Raw genomic sequence first — 20,098 nt, 5'->3', positions numbered from 1 at the left:
TCGGCAGAAGCCCACATAGTTTTATAGATAATTGTTCGCCCTGATAGAATTTCTGTTGAATCAGTCCTTTCTCAGAATAGATCACTTATTTATAAGACTGTTGATGGCAAAACTCGCCTGCAAGGAAGAAAAATGGATATAAATTTGATCTTCTCCGTTCTTGGAATGAAAAGGTTTGTTTGAATTCCGGATTTTTTTTTTTTTACTTTTCTTTAACAGAGATATACTGATCATTTAACAGGCAGAATGCTAGAATTATTCCTCCTTTTCATCATTACTGATATTGTATAAACATCTGCTAAGAGGATTCCAGTTCTGCAATCATCTGAAACATGGATCATTTTATATGTATCTGTATTAACAGTTCAATAACAGCAACTGCGCTGCTTTTTTTTTGGGGTACCTCAATATTCTTGCATTCTGAATAAAAACAATCCCAGACTAATCAAGGATCGTCTACGCATCTAATCTCAACAGGGGAGAAAAACAAAATGTCAGATGTGTCTTTAGTCAGTGAAAGAAAAGCCTTATTATGTCAACTCCACATTCATCCAATAGCTGAGGATCATGAATGCAACATGAAGTGTATAGACAATGACTTCTAATTATAACGCATAACGCTTTATATAATAACATGGTGCCAAAGGCACAAAATGAGCTCTAAGCGCTATGATAACTACAACCTTAGCAAGCGGAGAGCACATAATCTTTGCCATCTTTTGCTCCGCACCATCTAGTAGCCATACTAAGGGTATAATGAATCACTTGCTTTCCGCTTCAATTAGACTTAGTCACTGCATTCGTAGGTTTAACTTTTTAGTTAGACAATGGACATTGTGGGAATTAGCTCTGTAGCGGCAGGCAAAATGGGATGAAATATAGTCATAGGCAGTGCCACAGAAGTCCATTTCAAACAGGGCTTTTCCTATTTTTTTTAGATTTTGCTGAACAGAATCAATGTATAGGCTTTACATAAGGCCCAATCCCCAAATCAACCACTGTCCTGCTGAGCGCTAACTAAACATGTGATTCCATGACTATACAAGTAGCTCACTACCAATTACTGGAATAAAACTACTTTAATGTGTGTTACCTCACTCGCACCAGGAGGGAATGTCCACTTTGAGGTCAGAATGGACAGTAACAGTCTCTCCAGACAGGTTATGTCTCCTCAGATGTCTCTCTGTCTCCAGTGCACACCTTGTACCTTAATAGCCCAGTAATGAGCTGGACTGTATTGGCCAGGAGGGGAGTGATAGAACCTATTGCCAATATGCCCATGAGTCATTAAAAATCCTTGCCCCAAAAAACAGGGCTTCCCGAAGCCCTTAGCAAACTACCCTTTGCTAGGACTTCTCAGCTTTCCTGGATTATTTGTATCTTATCCAGGTTTTCCTGGACAACTTTTAAGCTGAGTACCACTCTACTTTTAGCTTTATGTTGTACTATTTTCTTTTTCAATAATATAATGTGGGAGATTTATCAGTAAATTGACTTGTTCTTGTTCTGAATCCCATATTTATGAAACTTCTGCACTACTTTTTCCCAACACATGTGACTTTGGAAAGTGTGACACAGAGAATTCACCATCCCTGTCACCTTTCTTAATAGAAAAGTTGCAGAAGACAATACTAGGTTCAACCTGGCATTCCCCGACCCTATTCAAAAACAAGTTGAAGGCATGTTGAATGTGGCAGTTGTGCATGTAGAAAAGATGCTGATGCACATGCTGCAGATGAAGCCAGTAATAATCTTATTGATGGCATAGCCATTTTTTGATAAATGATTAGATACATCATAAAATATTATACATTATGTTAATAATAAGAAGTACAAGTTTTATTTCATAATGTGATACATTCATAAAAATTAACGCAGATGCCAACTGACTGACTAGTGATCCTGTATGTAACATACAGAGGTATTGAACTGCCATGTGCACGCTACAGCTAATGTACATGTAGGGGACCCCTAAAGCTGGTTAATTTAAAAGGAATGTGTTATCAGAAAATGTCCTATTGTTTAAATTATTATATTTTTGAATTTTTGGTCTAATTTTCAATGTCACTATTTATATATTAAAAAAATATGCAAAATTGTGCAGTCTTCGCATTGGCCACTAGGACTAAAAATATGTCAAGACTTCCTGTTGATATCACATTATTATAAGATACAGAATTATAATAACTGATATCACCTTTGTATAGATAAGACAGGATTCACCATTCACAGTAGGTGATATCACAGCTTATCTACTCCTCCCTGACCTCTGCACAGGTCACCCAGCATTGTCTAGTGTGACACAGTCAGAGGTTTGGTCTGGGAAAACAGGTATTCTCCTCCCAATATGTGTTTCTGGGCTGATTTACAGCCTGGTGAGGTCAAATACTGGGCCGGATTTTGAATGCAGGTCCAGGTTTTGGCAGCACCTGGCTGTCCTTAAAGAGGCAGCTGGGCTCAGAAGCCAGGTCTCTGTGTTGGGATCTGGGAGCCTTGAGTCTGGATGAAGGCTTGCTATCTGTTTGGCGTGAAAACAGGTTGGTGCTGCTATCAGCAAGGACTCTTTGAGGCAGAATTGCCGCATGGTGTGAATTACCACCAACACCGCAAGGTGACTGTTTGTTTTGTCACTTGTCTAAAGTGTGAATAAAACACTGAACTGTTTGATCCAAAGAACTCGTTGTTGCCTCTATACTGCGTCCGCTAATCCTGTCTACCAGAGCAAGTCCCCATAATAGAAAAAAATCAAGAGGGTGCTCTCTAGTCTATTGTGTCTATGGCCTATGTGGCTGCTCTCAAAGAACAGGAAGTCTTCACATATTTATGCCTAGCGGCCAGTGTTAAAATTCAGGATTATTTTTTTTTAAAACATGGCCAGGGGCATGGGAAATAAAAAACAAAAACAAAAAAACACCAAAATAAAAATATAAATGTTTGACACAAAAGCATGATTTAAATGTTATGTAATTTTCTGACAAAAGATTCCCATTAATAGCTTATCCATCACTGGCTGCAATGGTGGCCATGTCACTAAAGCCAGTGATAGGCGGAAGTAGTCACATACCATGTCATCACTGGAGTCTGGTAAACTGGAGTCCAGTGGGGAGCCTAGAAAGTTTCTACAAGGGTGTGACGGGGGATAAAATGTCCTTTTTATTCCAACTTGCTGCTTTCATCATTACATTAATACCATTTGAGAACTTCTTTTGTATAGACATGTCATTTAAGTCTTTAATAACTGAAACATTTCAATAAGTTCATGTGCATTCAAACTTTCATCTCTACTAGGCTATAACTGGTTTGCCAAAGGAACCTCTAGGCTCTGACAATGGGCCCCACGGGTCCCGTAGAAGACATTGTAATCTGTACCTTTAAAGGTGGACATGTGCATGTTCTGTATAGATGTAGATTAGACCCTCACCTTGCCCCACAGGTCACTTTTTTGGTTAGTCAAAAAAATCCCGCTCCAACATTGATCAAAACACAAGAAACTGAAATATCTGTATATGCTTAGTATTTCCAAATATGATCCAGACCTTAGCTGTCATTCCTTGTATAATAATGAAGTTAGGGATAGACATGACGTGTACATCTGTTCTCTCATCTTGCTTTACTCTGTATTGGTTCTGTCAACATCTTTGGTTAAACTATTTTTTGTTACAGAGATTTACACTAGGCTCTTTAACATTGTAGTGCCCTGTGGCGGTTGTAAGTGCTAAAAAATTTAAAACTACTTCAAAAACCCACTGGCATTTTATATATTTATTAATCTCTCCATCGTTGCTTCCATTTCTTGGAATCTCAACAATATCTGTAACAAAGAAACAAATGCAATAAAGATGGGCAGGGAGAGAGAATTTCATTATCTTACATCTTTCCTTCTTACATTTGAAGCCTGAGCACTTTTTTCCTCCCTAAAATAAGATAACTAGGTCATTGTCTCCCAACTGGAACATAGCAGAACTTTTCTGCTCCAAGTTATTTTTTTTTGTTCATGTCATATTTTTCCTCTCTGCAGCCTCTCCCCCATCTTTCTTTCATGCTTTGTTTCTTATGGATTTGTTAGGGGGCCTAGTTTGTTTGATTCAATGTTACATTTTTTGGGAAGCTTAAGGGGACATTCACACAACAGATTTTACAGTGAAATTTTGCCTAAAAACCGCTGGCGGCTGTGTCATTTCTGCCAATTCATTTCAATAGGAGGCAGCGCTGAGGATCACGGAGCGAGGGCTTAAAGAGGTAGTTATGCCGAAAAGCGACATGTCACTTCTAGGCGCAGCCATGGTTATAAGCTGCCTCTCCGCGATCATCAGATCTGCCTCCCATTGAGATCTATAGGAGGCAGAAAGGAAGCGGTTGTGGGCGGGTTTTCTGAGAAATTTTTCTGCATGGCTGTCGGCTCCAAATTTCCGCTGTAAAATCTGTGGTGTGAATGTCACTTACGACTTTTACCATACAGTTTGTCTATAGTATTGATTCTATTCACATAAAAGATTTAAGGACTTCTACTTCTACTTTTTTGGCCTATGCTCAGGATAAGTCATCAATATCAGGTTGGTGCGATCTGTCATCCCTCACCCCCACCAATCAGCAGTTTGAGAGAAGCCTCAGAACCAGATATATGAGCCAGAACTACATAGCTCCATCTATTGTGTAGTGGACAAAGCTGGTTACTGCAGCGCTGCTCCCATTGAAGTGAAGCTACTGCAGAACAGCTGAGGTGCAGGGTGTCGGACCCCCACCAATCGGATGTTGTGGGCCTATCCTCAGGATAAACCATCAGTATAGAAGGAGTGGACAACCCGTTCAAAGAATAAAGGACATTGTGCCCTAAAGAAACAAAATGCATTCAACTTGACTGTTTAATGGCCAGCCAATCATTGATTGCAATGGTCTTCATAGTATGTACAACTTATCATGGTTTCAATTGGCTGAAGTAGTCACATGTCCATGCACAACACTTCTCATGACACCAGTGACATACAGATGCAGCTGAGCTAAACTTGATAGTTAACGAGATAAGTAAAAAATGGCACAAAAAAAAATCTCTATGTATTCCAATCGCTTTTGTCACAAGATAGCACGAGATAACACTGACATGTTATCACAGTTATCAGAGTCAGTTTTAGCTCAGCTACATCTGTATGAAAAAAAACTTTTTTTAAATTATTTTTTTTTTTTAGCTAGATTTTGTTTGTTTTTCTGTTGTAAGTACACAGTATAATACATGACCTTAAGTTATCTGCTTTGTGGAATTGTCTGTGTAAAAACTGGCGGACTATTATTAGTAGACTTCATACTTGAATGGGGATGAGTTGCAACAAGGAAAACAGTAGAGCAATTTTTGTAAAGAAAAGTAGGCCCTAAGCCACATCTTTGAACAATGATAACAAGACCTATTGTCACGATGACGAGTCACGGCTTACCATGGTTGCTTTTGTTTGTGGTTGTATGTTTATTTATTTTTGCTTGTTTCAAGATGTGATACATGGTGTGTCTACGCTACTATGTAAAAATTTTTCTTACATATTTTCTTTTACACACGAGCGTATGCATGCCAAGGACTTCCTATTCTTGAGATTTTCTACCACTACCCTGAGATTTCCTTTTCATTACTTGTTTATATGATAAAACTTCAATAAAAAGAATAAAACAGAACAATGATAACAAGTTTAAACAGTAAATGTAAGTTGAGCATAGGAGCCTATTTTCATAGGCCGATGCACAGGGCAGTGATCGGTGAAGTACTTTACAAGTTTGTCTCTCATAGTTATCCCAATCTTCAGACCATGTAAAAATTCTAAAAATCTCTAAAAATAGGTAGATATCTTATCAACTCCCACAGTCACTGAGACATTTTCCAGAAGCCCACAATCCTTGATAATCATAAGTGGCGTTTAGTTGAGGAGAACCACTACAGTAACTTCCACTTCCCCCAAAAAAGTGACAATATTCACCAAGTTTAGTACTGATTTACAATAATAATCAAAGGGGTTGTCCAGACATATCCACATTTTCACCCATGCAGCCACCTAGCACTGTTCCCAGTGACGTCACCGACCCTGATGGATGGGCTTTAGTGCTGCGCTAGCCGTTTTACAGGCTAGGGCAGAGCTAAAGTCCACCCATTAGTGCTGGTGATGTCACCAGGCTCACTGCTAGGCGAAAGCCTAGCTTTATCCATGTAGCACGTGGTATGTCACCTTGTTGGGCTATCTCAGCTGAATATAATGATACCTTAGCGATCTGTTACTTCATTTTGGAGAAAAATGACTTTCAATTAGTATGCAAATGAGCAGTTAAGTGCACTGAGGGCAGCCCCAAGCCACTCTGTCCACACTTGCTCCTCCTACTTCCTCTACCAGCCCCTCCCTTTCTTTGATTGATCGGGTCAACATGCATTGTGGCTCCTGGGGCATCCTGTTTGGTAAGTTTAGAGCTGCTATCATGTCAACCTACCTATACCTTATGTATGTTTACTGTTATTTTGTGCCTGAGGACATCGTTAGATTCATGTATGATATTGTCCAATTAGACAACGCTGAGAGTGATCCCACCATACTAGAGCCCAGTATTGCAGGTGTGCATCTCTATTTTTGTATTGTATGCTTTATTCAGGTTGCCTATACAATAAAGATGTGACTCGATACTATGCTTACTTTGTGCATTGTCTTTGTTTTTTTTTTGCTTGGTGATGCAACTGATGTAGTGGTTTTGTATTTATATATTTTTATGAAATTATATTGATTTCCTTCCTTTCCTTCATCCTCTTGTAGAGTCAGAATAGGCCTGAATTTTCATTCCTAAGATATAAGCCTCATACAGGAAGATAAATGACTGTGCCCATAGTGTGACCAATAGTGCTGTTCTAGTATCCGTAACCTAATGCAGAATTTGCTTACTGCGTATAGTTTATGATCACACAGCTCAACCTGTGTTCAGGGTAGAAAGATCGCAAGCACACTGCGGTCAACGTATAATAATAACAACTCACATGTCTCCCATGTGCATAGATTGTAAGCTCCTCAGAGCAGGAACCTTTCATTGTGTTCTTCAGAACCAGTCTATAGCAATGTTCATCACTGCATTGCATTTTTGTATGAAGCTCATTATATTGTACTTATGACTTAATTCTTGTTTATTTGTGATTGATCAAATGCTGCCTGTGCAATGTTTTTCCAGAAATCACAAGACCCAATATATGATAATTACACATATAGCAGAGCTGGCTTTGATGGGCATAGACTCTGCTACATCTGTAATAGACATTTAAGGTGCAAATAAAAAAAGTTGTGTTTGTGGGTCAACTAGAAGTTACTCCACTCCTGTTCATCAGCTCTGTACAGTTGACAGCACTGCCTTTGTGAAAGATTTTCTAGTGACATTCAGAATCTTTTGTCTTGCAGCCATTTCGTAGAGTGACGTTTTCTGTTGTGAGTCAACCTCAGGACCCTCATCAGGGGTCATTGCAGAGTTGCTATGACAGTGGGCTCGAAGAATCTGAGACTCCGAGTAGTAAGAGCTCCTCCGGACCAAGACTTGGTGCCCTACCGCTCCCAGAAGACAACTATGAACGAACAACGCCGGATGGCAGTGTTGGTGAGGCAGAGCATATGGAAAATGGTAGGGGCTTACACATACACATGTACTCTAGGAGAAGAAGTAATACATAGCACTAGTTCTCTTGACATGGTTGGTTTATCATGATATGATGTACACAAATCAGTTGCCACACTTAGTAGTCATTTCAATCATTATGATGTGTCCAGATTTGGGGATTTTTATGCTTTAATTTTGAAATTGTAGTTTTTTTGTATTTTTTTTTTTTTTTTTTACCTGGAGACATATAGTCAAGGGCCAGGCTTGCTTACATCCCATCTATCTGGTATATCCATTGGCATGATGTGTAATAGTAATCTAATCTTAAAGGCTGTGTTCACCTTTGCAACCATTTTGTTTTCTCTTCAGTTGATCTAAAAAAATTAAAATAAAAAACAACTGGGTAATTAATATCCATAAAAAAAAAAGGTTTGTGTCTACAGCTCCTATGCATGCTTATGTGTCTCCATGGTGACAGACTACAAACAAATCCTGAGTAGTCTGATCACATCGTGGTCTTTTCTATCTAGCCACCTACTTCTTGAAAATCTATCAAATTTAAATTAGGGGCAGAGGATGCAGGATCAGACTACAACTGGTTTCCTTGTAGTCTGTTACTATGGAGACTCGTAGATCACAAAGGTGTACATGTGCTTTAAGCATTAGGTTAATGGTTCATAACTGGATTGTCTACATTTTGATATTAGTAGTTCATACCCTGATTGACATGTTTTTAATTCTGGTACATGGTAATACTCAATAATAATATATACCTGGAGTATTTCAAATGAATCTGCATATTATCCCTATTTTATTATGTGTGGATATGAAACGCAGATATTTGTTAGCCTCTCTCTTTAGTCTTAGTGCTTTTCAAAAGTAATAATGCAGGGAAAATATAACTTAATATAGGAAATAATGCCAGCATCTCAGAGAAAAAACTCAATATTACTGAACTATGTCTTATATATGAAGAGTTCTCTAAGTGCCTGTGCCAGACATGGTTGGAGGTTGTCATGGTAAATGAGGACATTGGAATTAGTGCAATGCTGGCTTACATTGGAAAGTCATAAAAAGCATTGACATCGAAGAGAAAAGGTCCATGACAGTTATAGAAAGAAAGGACATTTCACAAGCTTGGGGTTCTGCACAGAGACAGAAGAGATCTTTGAGACTGAATATAACAGTCAGATAATAGAATATCCTATAAAGGGGAGAAAAGACGGGAAGGTCAAGCAGAAGGATAACCTTTTATTCACAATGTTCTCCTAACATGTACATGCTAAATAACAGGAATGGCGGGTCTGTTAGTAAATGTGTATAGACGCAAAAGCTTTTGACACGTACATAGGCAATGAGCATAAGTTATGAGTTGAGATGGTAGAATGCATTCCTCAGGTTTAAGATTTATAGTGTATATAAAACGTATGCGGAAAGTCTTCAGAACCTTTCGCTTTTTTCACATTTTGTTATGTTGAAAGTTTTTCCCCATCGTTCTGCACTCAATACCCCATAATGAAAGTGAACAGGAATGTTTGAAATCTTTGCTAATTTGTTGAAATTGAAAAACTAAAATCTTGCCTTGACATAAGTATTCAGACCCTTTACTCTGGACTTAGTTGAAGCCCCTTTGGCAGTGATTACAGCCTAAAGTCTCCTTGTGTAGGAGGCCACAAGGTTTGCATACATGGACTGAGGGAATTTCAGCCACTTCTCTGGCACTTTTAGTGGACAGACATTTCCAGATCTCTCCAGGGGTCTGGCTGGCCACTTAAGGATATTCACAGACTTTTCCCTAGGCTAGTGTTGTACTTAGAGCAGAGTTGCCAACCAGAAAGTGTTCTTTTTTTCTGAACAACTTATCCCAAAATCACGGACGGACAAGATTTTTTACATACAAATTGGAAAACCGTAATGAATGATGAAGATTAGAAGTAATGCAGGTCTATAGATCAATATACTGATAATCAGTGATGGCCAGTTCGCATTGTTTGCCTGCGAACACATGCGGGCTGCCATCTTTTTTCACAAGTCCGGCTAGGCACAGGTAAGCCCTTACCTGTGCCTGTGCGCGAGCTGGTCTGAAAACAAGTGCGGTCAGCGGGAGCAGGCAGTTCCGAGAACAGCCACCAGGGGCCTTCATCGGGCTGTTCTCAGAACTGCCTGCTTCTGGTGACCGCATTTGTTTTCAGGCTGGCTCACGGCACAGGCACAGGTAAGGGCTTACCTGTGCCTTGCCGGACTTGATAAAAAAGATGCCAGTTATAGGCCTATGGGAAAGAGACTTGGATACTTCCTTCTCTTCCCAGGATTTATCAAAGCTCTTTGTCTCTCCACACAAATCATCCAGGTGTGTACTTATCCAAGAAAATGGATATAAAATCCTTACAAGATGGTACCAAACCCCAGACATTACGTCTAGATATAATAGTTCTAATACAGACAAATGCTGGAGATGTGGAGAAGCAATGGGTACTTTCTTCCATATTTTGTGGTCATGCCCCACTCTGCTCATTTGGTGGGAAGAAATATTTAAGACATGCAATAAAGTTTGCAAGACTAATATTCCTCCCTCCCCACAACTAGCTCTCCTGAACCTTTCACCTTCAGACTTGGCTCACAATATCCCTTCATTATTCCATGTTTCAGCAGCATGTCCCCTTATCAGCAGAACTCCCCACAATAGTCCAGTGGATAGGAAGGGTAGACTCAATCTATAGATTTAAGGAGATAGCAGCAGCAGAAGTGCGTAACCCAATGGCCTTCCGATCCAAATGGAGAAATTGGATAACCCATAGAAATATCACTCTTAATGAGTGACTTCAGGTGACATTAATTAAATAACACGCCTTAATATACAAATTATGACCTTGTTTGCCCCTGAATTAAAGGTTGACTTTTAACGCTAAACCGGCTACATTACAATGTCCTATTGTCTGATATACTCTGATTATGACTGATGTATTTTTTATGTACATTTACACTGCTAATTACCTCATCTGTACAAGTTATACTTGTTGAATCGATAAGATTCTTTTTTTCAGTTGCATGTATGCATCTTTACATTTAATAAAGCTCTTTGAAATAAAAAATAAAAATAAAAAGAAGGCAGTTTGCGGGCAAACAATGCAAACACGCCATCACTGCTGATAATAACTCATTATCAGGATCTACTGTGAGCTGTAAAATGATGATAGTTACCACCAAAATAATCTAATCAAGTATCACCAGCCTAAAAAAATAAAATCACAAGAAAAATAGTCACCAATTTTTTCAGACTGTCCATAAATTTCTGGACCGTTGGCAACCCTGAGTCATCATCTTGTTGCAAGGTGAACTTTCAGACCAGTCTAAGGTCCAAAGTACTCAGCTTTCCCTCAACCTTGACCAGTCTCCCTTTTCCAGCCTCTGAAAAACACCCCACAGCATAATTCTGCCACCATCATGTTTCAATGTAGGGATGGTATTGGGCATGAGCAGTGCCACTGCCTGGTTTTGTCCAAAGATGCTTAGATTTGAGGCCAGAGAGTTCAATCTTGGTATCATTAGACAAGAGAATCTTGTTTCTTACAGTCTGGGAGTCCTTTAGGTGGTAATACATATTTTTTTATATTTAAAGGGATTGTCCTTAGAGTAACTATTTAGAGTGCTGCAGGGAAATAACGCATATATAGCCATTTGCTATACGTGCCATTTTCCTGTAGCACTCTGCGCTGTTCTACAGGGATTCCACTTCTACTCCCCTTCTTCCCGTCACCAAGGTCAGTGAGCGGACTGAAATGTCTGAATCTAGTTACATTGGGGGTCATTTATCATTTGAGATCATTTTCATGTCACTTTTAAGTCTAGTTAACATTGTATGGTTACACCAGGGGACCTTTTTGTGACTTTTCTGCGACGTTTCAAGTGTGGCAAACAGTAAATGCCCCATAATCCACATAGACCACTTTGAAACATGGCGAGGATCACGAAATGTCTCGCATTGATAGCAAAAAAAAATTGCAGTTTCCATGGAAATGTCGCAATTACCACGACTTGCAACTGTTTTAAGCCACAAACCTGATGTGTCTGATTTCATAAATGACCTCCATTATCTACCTATTGTTGCTTGGTGGATTGAACTTGGAATTGCTTTCATAATAAAGTCTTGCAGTGGTTTAATTTCTGAGAGGTTTTTATAACATCCAACGGAGCATATCACATTTTTTCTTCTCTTGGATTCTGAATGATCCATCACACGCTGTATGGCGGCACCATGTAGAGATTCAGATTCCAGGTGCCTCTGTACATAAGCCATAGATTAGCTACATGTGTCAGTTTATCACATAGTCACGGAAGGAATGTCTACTGTACGTAAGTTTGGCCGAGGCACATGATAGCTGCTTGTAAGGAGGTTACATTTATTTTTCCTGATCTAAAGAATCTTGCATGTTCTTTGTGGTCGGGATAATTTTCCTAAGAATTACATATCATAGAAAAACATTATTTATTCTTTAAATAATACAGTTTCATTGACTCCATATTTCACGGTCTTCTTCATATGGCTTTTTCAATAAAAACCTATCAATTTTCCAGCCGTCTGTTATTTTTCTCATAGATTATTGAAAAGAATATAAAAATCTCCAGCGCTCTGAAGGCTGCACTGTGGGTGATCGCTTTAATTAAAACCCATCATGACTTGCAACTGTAATGTATACCTGGAACTGGACCAAGTTTTAAACAGCTTTGGTGTTTGAAAGGCTATAGGGTAAAATTTATGATCAGGTTCAGGAGTAATGAGCCGTGACATAATGCTACCCAAGGCATGACAGGCCACATTTAAAGCGCAATCCTATTTAATAATTCCAAGAAAATATATATTTTCATGCCAACAGCTTTTTACCATTCCCCTCTCATCCGGTCAGTCAAGTGGTTTTTCTACTTACAGAACATTTCCCTCCATTGAATGATCAGAATACTGATCTATAGAGAAGACCGTTAAAGGTAAAGTCCTAATTACCGCTGTTTACTGGAGCTGAACCGAGGTGAGACGGAGCACGCCACAACCGAGACCATGTCAAAAGTGCACTCGCAAGTCACGGCCCAGATAATGCAAGGAAAATACCAGGACATTTTGCCATTTATAACACGTTTAATGACAGATGAAGTTATGTAGATAATAATTTAATGGGATTTGGAGTTCCCCATTCAGGTCACACTTAATAAGATATAAATATGCTCCTTTAAATACATTTTTCATAAAGAATGTGAGCACAGGCCCAGGAATCCTTATTCAAGAGAAATGGCAAATCGTTATTTTCTATACAGTATTAATTATTTAAACCGCTTCATAATAAACTACAGGAAAGTGGGCCAAACAGACTGGACAGATTTTACATTGGATATTCAGCTCTGACTTAGAATACATCTTTGTGAAATAGAGTTGAAAATGTTTTTTTTTTCAATTAATGATTTTATTTAAGTATTTTTGTATTATTTTATTGCTGCCTCTATTGTATTACAATACAGTACGTGTATAGAACCTGTTTAGTGTGATTTAAACAGGATCTGTCACCCCTCCTGACTTGTCTGCTGCAGTAAATAATTGTATTCTCCACAGTATAACAGTTCTCGAGCATCTTTTCTTGGACCTATTCATTGTGTCTTTAAGGACCAAAGCAAGACAATTGTTCTCCATCCACTTGTGACCCTCCGGTTAAAAACAAAAAGCAAAAAAAAAAAAAACATTTACTGTGGAACAAACAGAATACTTACATGGTGGCCTTGTTTTCATTTTTCAGCAGCGGGCTCTTCCTTGGCTATCCAAGATGGCCGTACCATTTCTCAGACGGCCTGATGCATACTGTGCATTGGTAGCTGAGGCACTTCCTTCTGCCCCTGGATTGGCCAGTACTTCTCACATGAGCAGTGCTGAATAAGTTGGAAGTGTTTTAGGTTACCGATGCACAGTGAGCATCACATAGTCTGAAAAGTTCTCTGGCCATCTTGGATGGCAGAGGAGGAGCCTGGGAATTAGCAACTGAGAAGATGAAAAGGAGGTCACCGGGTAAGTGTTCTAATCAAAGAGGTCCTACCAATCAGATGTTGTTGGCCTATCATGAGGATAGGCCATCAGTATGAAAGGATGGCCTATCAAGGGTTTGACGACATTAGGATGTGGGGTGTGGTGGGTATACCAGATGAGGATGCCTGGAGAAGCCTCTTTCTCCCTTCCTCTCCTGTCTGTGTTTCTTTAAAGCCTCATGCACACAACTGTATCCCTTTTGGATTCATTTTTAGCCATGTGCATGATGGAATTTTTGTGGACCTATAGAAATGAATGGGTCCATGTGCGATCCTCAGCATGTACACCAAAACTATGGTTGTGTGCATGAGCCCTACATCACAAGTTTAGAACTGGTACATCTGTATGTATGTATGTATGTATGTGTGTGTATTGTGTGTTTGTAATATATATATATATATATGTGTTTAATGTGCCTATATATACAGTATATGTATGCATGTCTGTATCCAATGTTGTATATAGTAGGGGCCGCCGTGCTTACCTACAGATGCAGCAGAGTTAACAGTCACAGTGATAGCGTGTTAACTAGGTATGATAACTCACTCACAAGTGTATTAACCCTGCTACATCTGTACATGCCGTCTACATCAAAGTGATGGTGCGGGATAATTACAGCTGTTCATCCCATTCACTTGAATATAAGGAGAAGCTGTAATTCCACCGCATTACCAGTACTCTGTAGACAGTGCACAGCATATGCCCAAGCACAGCAGCCTATTCAAGCAGGTGACTGTCAAGGGTGTTGGGAGGCAGACCCCCACTGGTCTGATATTGATGGCAGGTCATCAATATCATGAAACTGGACAACACCTTTAAGTTCTAGGTGTGTGTGTGCACAAGGTGGTGGTGGTGCCACACTGAGTCTATGTGCCCTACAGCTCTACAGATATTCCTCTGTTATATCTTCTAAAAAAAAATGTTGATAGGTTGACACCAGTTGAGGTTATATCTCTGCATAGTCTGACACTGTCCAATCAGATAATGTAGGGAACCACGCATTTGACAAGAGGCGTTGCAGCGCCCAGTTATCAATTTTTGATTTTTAATTTCTAGAATAAATAATGAAGGAATAACACAATGTAAAATTCAATTGGGAAAACAGACATGTCAAGAGATCTGACGGGTCCTTTTCTAAGACTCTGTTTACACTGGTAGCCATGGCTTCTTATCATAATGAAGTCATTAGAGCTAAAATTAATCTGCAAATGAATACTGACAAATACTAAAATGGCCACATTAATGTATAATGAGATGCATCAGGTTTCCCTTCATATCTGGACATGTACATGTTCTACATATGTAGGGTAATTTGGTGTCTCAGAATCATTTCTTCTAGTGATAACTGTATCTCAAGTAAAATAATAATAATAATAATAATAATAATATTAATAATAATAATATATATTCAGTAAATCTAAATAATTGAGTAATGTTGAGTGGACTTTGATCCAAATTTCAGGAAATATTTGATTCGCCGCAAAGCCGAATAAAAATAAATAAATCATACTTACCTACCATCTTGCTTGAAGATCGCGCACAAAATCCCATGCGCTGTGTTGTATCGATGTCACCACAGGCTGCAATGGATTTTATTTTATATTCTATATCTATCAGATTCTGTGATCTGCTATGAACGTGGCATCTGAGGGATACAGTGACGGGGAGCGGTGCAATCGCCACTGCCTGTCATTGCACCCACTACTTACAAAAAATGAGCTTCCAAAACAAATTTTGGGGTAAAATTTGGTGAAGCCGCCAAATCAAATTTTCCCTATAATTGAGTACTGCCAATGTTGAGCTTAATGGGGTATTCTGAACACCTGTAGTCTCCAACAGTCCCATACAGATGAATGGAGTGGAAGCAATGGGCACGCTCGCCCTGCTACTCCATTTATTTAGTGGGCCCTACAAAGCATGAGGATCGGGTTCGAGGGATCGATGAGGATTCTGTGGGAAGGGGATAAATTGAAATTAATGGAATACCCCTTTAATCTGGCAGTAAATAGACAGTCAGTCCGAACTCTCTTACTCTCTTACATTCTCTTACTACAAATTGACCACTGGTGTGGTTAAAAAAAAAAAACATTTAAAATACTTACCTAGTCCTAGTTTGTGAAGGTTCTCATGTATCCATGTCATGGTATATCAGTAGTAATAAGTCAGAGCAACTGGACTTCTATTTTTTTTAAGACATTCTTCTGTCATGGAGACTGAAATATGAGCCGCTGGTATTTAAAGTCGGAGGTTTTATGTACAAGTCATTCCTTTTGAGAAATTCAGCAAATGTCTTTAAAAAAAAGTCCAATTACTGTGACTTATTATTACTGATACTTAGGGCTCATGCACACAAACATTTGTTTGATCCTTGTCCGTTCCGTCTTTTTGAAAACCATATGCGGAACCGCTCATTTCAGTAATGACAATGTTGCTGCACCTTTAGATGCTTCTGGTACCATCATGTCTTCTTCTGTTGACAGAGGAAAATACTGTACATCAGTGCTAGTAATTTATTATCAGGAATATATTGGGAAATATGTTTTGATAACAGTAAGCATATAATGTGACAGCAGATGTCAAGTTTAGCATTGCCCAAGTAATCTGATACAATACTGGATAAGAATATAATAATAATTCAGATGATATAAGTCATATATCAGCAAAAATACTTCAATGGAGATCAGACTATATGTAAATGATAAGACTATATACAGTGCAGTAATTGGATCGTCTAGTCCCTGTCTTGGAAGAACATGATTACAGGCGGGTGACACGTGTTATATCCATCGTTATCCTGGTGACACATAGATCTACACATTTAATGAGATCTATTCCTATGGTATTTTTTCCATAAACATGACTTGTAGTTCAGTGTTGCATGCTTGTAATGCCCTAAGTATCCCTTTTGCTCTCGGTTTGGAATTATCCACGAAAACTTCTAATTTCATACGCGCGCTACCTCCATGTACAGCTGTCTGCTTGTGCAAACTACTTATTTAACATTTGCTCCTTGAGTGGAATGACAGAACTTTTTTTTTTTCCCCCCGCAGTTCAATTGAGACAAGTCTCTGATTACAGCTTTGAAACCATAAATCTAGCTCTATAATGCCAATTGTATTGCTTGGATTTGAATTCTGGTAATTTATTCTACAATATTAATGGATCATTCTGACAGGAGTAGAATTGGAATTGAAACCTGTCAAGTATTCATTTGTCACATTTAATTGGAATCTAGGTAATCTGCAGTGTTTTGCTTGGCTAGGTTTTAATCAGGACTTGCATTGGATTCTCATTTGACTTCCCCATAGCAAGAAGACTTTGGAAAATATCCGGCTTCTTAATTGTGATGGTCTTAAATGTTTGCCCCCTTTTATTAAACAAACGGAAACAATAAGCTTTCCCCTAATTGTTTTCACAGTTCTCTTATAATATTTGCAGAGGAAATATTTTGTGAAATGCAATAGTAACCTAATAGGCGTCTGGAACAGAAAGTTAATCGAGCAAGCAAATCATGGTTCAGCAAGCAAAAAGCAGGCCAGGTTAGCCAAATCAAACCAAGGCAATAAAAAGCAATGGCTAGCTTCGCGGCTGAACATGAAAATGTGGCAGGTCGGTGCATTTTGGAGATAGGGCCTATTGTAAAGGTGACCATGCACATTCAACAGCTGTTGGCCGTTCATGTGGCAGGTCGGTGCATTGTGGAGATAGGAACCTATTGTAAAGGTGACCATGCACATTCAACAGCTGTTGGCCGTTCATGTGGCAGGTCGGTGCATTGTGGAGATAGAACCTATTGTAAAGGTGACCATGCACATTCAACAGCTGTTGGCCGTTCATGTGGCAGGTCGGTGCATGGTGGAGATAGGACCTATTGTAAAGGTGACCATGCACATTCAACAGCTGTTGGCCGAACGATTCTTTAGCCGACAGCTACGGTATCTCTCTCGTCTCTCCCATGCACATACATGTTCGGCTGAGCCACACATGTATGTGTATTTAGTGGCAACAGCGGAGAACGTTGCTGACAGATATTAATATTCTGGTGGTGCCCTATCTCCCAGGAGAACATTCATTTGGCCTGATCCTTCTCTCCTCCGACATCATTTGCTGGGAGAGAGTCGGGAGCTGCCCAAACATTAAATTGTCAGCTGAACCTGTCACTAATGTGAATGGGGGTCTTCAGAAATGAAATCAAGACCCCCATTTGTGCTGGGTGTGCTTGGGGCAATGAGATCCTTAAGCCAGTTGACCCCTGTCTATAGGCTCTGTAGGAGCTTCTCTAATGTAACCAGAGGTGGAATACCATATGTGCAACCTGTGTAGACGTACATAGACCCAATAACTAAGATGTCTGACTGTTGCCCCATCACATTCCTACTATCTATTTCATTTTATATAAGAGACTAAGCTAGCAATGTGCTTACTGGTAGATAGTTGAGTGACATAACGGAGGTGCTCTGTGATTAGCTACTGGTAAGCAATCCGCTCATATACGGGCCCTTTGCTGTCTCTGTTCTCCACTGAACATAACACACTAAATACTATTGATTGGGTATTCATAATAATAAGGAAGAATATACCACCTTAAAACTATGTTACATGCTGCAATACCAGGAAGTTTGGTACTGCCCCCCATCTGGCATGACCTTAGGTATGTTCACCTTGTCTATATGTCATATAGTAGCCTCATGGCCATGTTGCAGAGGAGGCAACTGATTTCCTTACCGTAAGGTGGAATTTTCCACCTTTAAATATTCAAATTTATAATATTTATCCTACAAAGAGCAATACGCATATTAATTATACATTCATTTGCTCCTATTTTGCTTATTTTTATCCATAAAATTAACTCCTGAGCTTCCACACTCAGAAAGCTATTTTTTTCCCCCATCCCGTTTGCTTATGTTGTCAAAATGGGTTACGAGATGACATTCAGATTTATGCAAGGAAAATTTATTGCAACACATTAAAATGCAAATACTGCCATTCGTAAACAGCTTTGGTTACGTGCTTGCAATGTATACGTCCAGATTTCAGATATTTCTCTTTGGAATGGAATAAAATATGACAGACTGTTTTTACTTTTTGTGTGCCTGTGTAACTGGATCCCTCCAGCCTATCATTGAGAAACATATTTGCTTTTTTTGCATTTAATACGATACTCAACACTTTAATGAAATGGTGAAGACAGGCAAGACGGAGGAACGGCAACAATTACCTTTCTGGTGGATGTCTAACTTGTTGAACATGGGGATTATTTGCTGTATGTGTTGTTTATCCTATTTTGGGGGTTGGTGAGGAATGATGTATTGCGTTACCCTATGAATACATGAAATGGTTGCAGGGAAGGAACGATTTGGAAGACAGAGATGGGAGATGGAGGATTTCTTATGAACTGTAATGCTGAAGAATTGATCGATCAGATTTATTGATCAAAATTTTACTGAAATTGACTACTGTGATTGATATCTTCTGTGTCTGCAAAAGAAAAAAAATATACTAGGAAAAAATGGACAAAGAATGGTTTGGCTATGGTTAAATGATCATAGACAAATTCATAAATGAGCTGATTGGGTTGATCTGTTTGTTCGGCTCCTTCGAGCGGTGTCTCCATCTTCCAAAGTGATGACATATATGACCTCTCGATATCCCACCGAGCCTGAGGATGAAAGTGCTATAAGTGAATGGGGCATTACTGCAGTTTTCTAGCCTCCCAGGATACCACGGCACCACCCTATTCCCTGGGATATAGCACTGATTCAGCACTGCAGCCCCATTATTCTCAGGACTGGTCAGTGGAGGTCAGACCCCACTGATTATAAAGTGATGGTGTGCCATCATTTCATGAAATGGGAATACTCCGCTAAAGGGGTTGCCCATGACTTTCCTATTAATGGCCTATCTTCAGGTGGTGGTTGGAGCTGATTACTGTAGTGCTGGTCCCACTGAAGTGAATGAGAGTAGTGCTGTAGGTACCATCTTCATCCACTACTGCAGATCGAGTGTCAGACTCCTGTCAATGAGATATTGATGGCCATCATTGACAAAATCCTGCAATACCCCTCAGGATGTCATCATTAAAACCCTTTTCAAGGAGTTTTCTAGGATTTGAAAGTGGTTTTCTCACTTCAGCAAGTGACATTAGACAGAGTTAATGCAAGGCACTTACTAATGTATTGTCCATATTGCCTCCTTTGATGGCTGGATTCATTTTTTTTTCATCGCCTTGTTTGCACACTAGGAAAGTCTCCTTTTTCCTACAGTGTGACCACCCTCACACACTATAGGAAAAATCATCACCTATGCGCACTCCCATGGTCCTGGTCACCAGAGAGGCTAGCGCTTCTTATAGTGTGCAATGACGACGACCACTGCTGGTTTGCTGTGTGGTCATAACCATGGAAATGAGCAGTGGATAATGTGATGGGAAATTGA

The sequence above is a fragment of the Bufo gargarizans genome, chromosome 1 (genome assembly GCF_014858855.1).
Source record: "Bufo gargarizans isolate SCDJY-AF-19 chromosome 1, ASM1485885v1, whole genome shotgun sequence".
In the NCBI taxonomy this organism is placed as follows: Eukaryota; Metazoa; Chordata; class Amphibia; order Anura; family Bufonidae; genus Bufo; species Bufo gargarizans.
Note: the sequence above shows the minus strand (reverse complement) of the source record.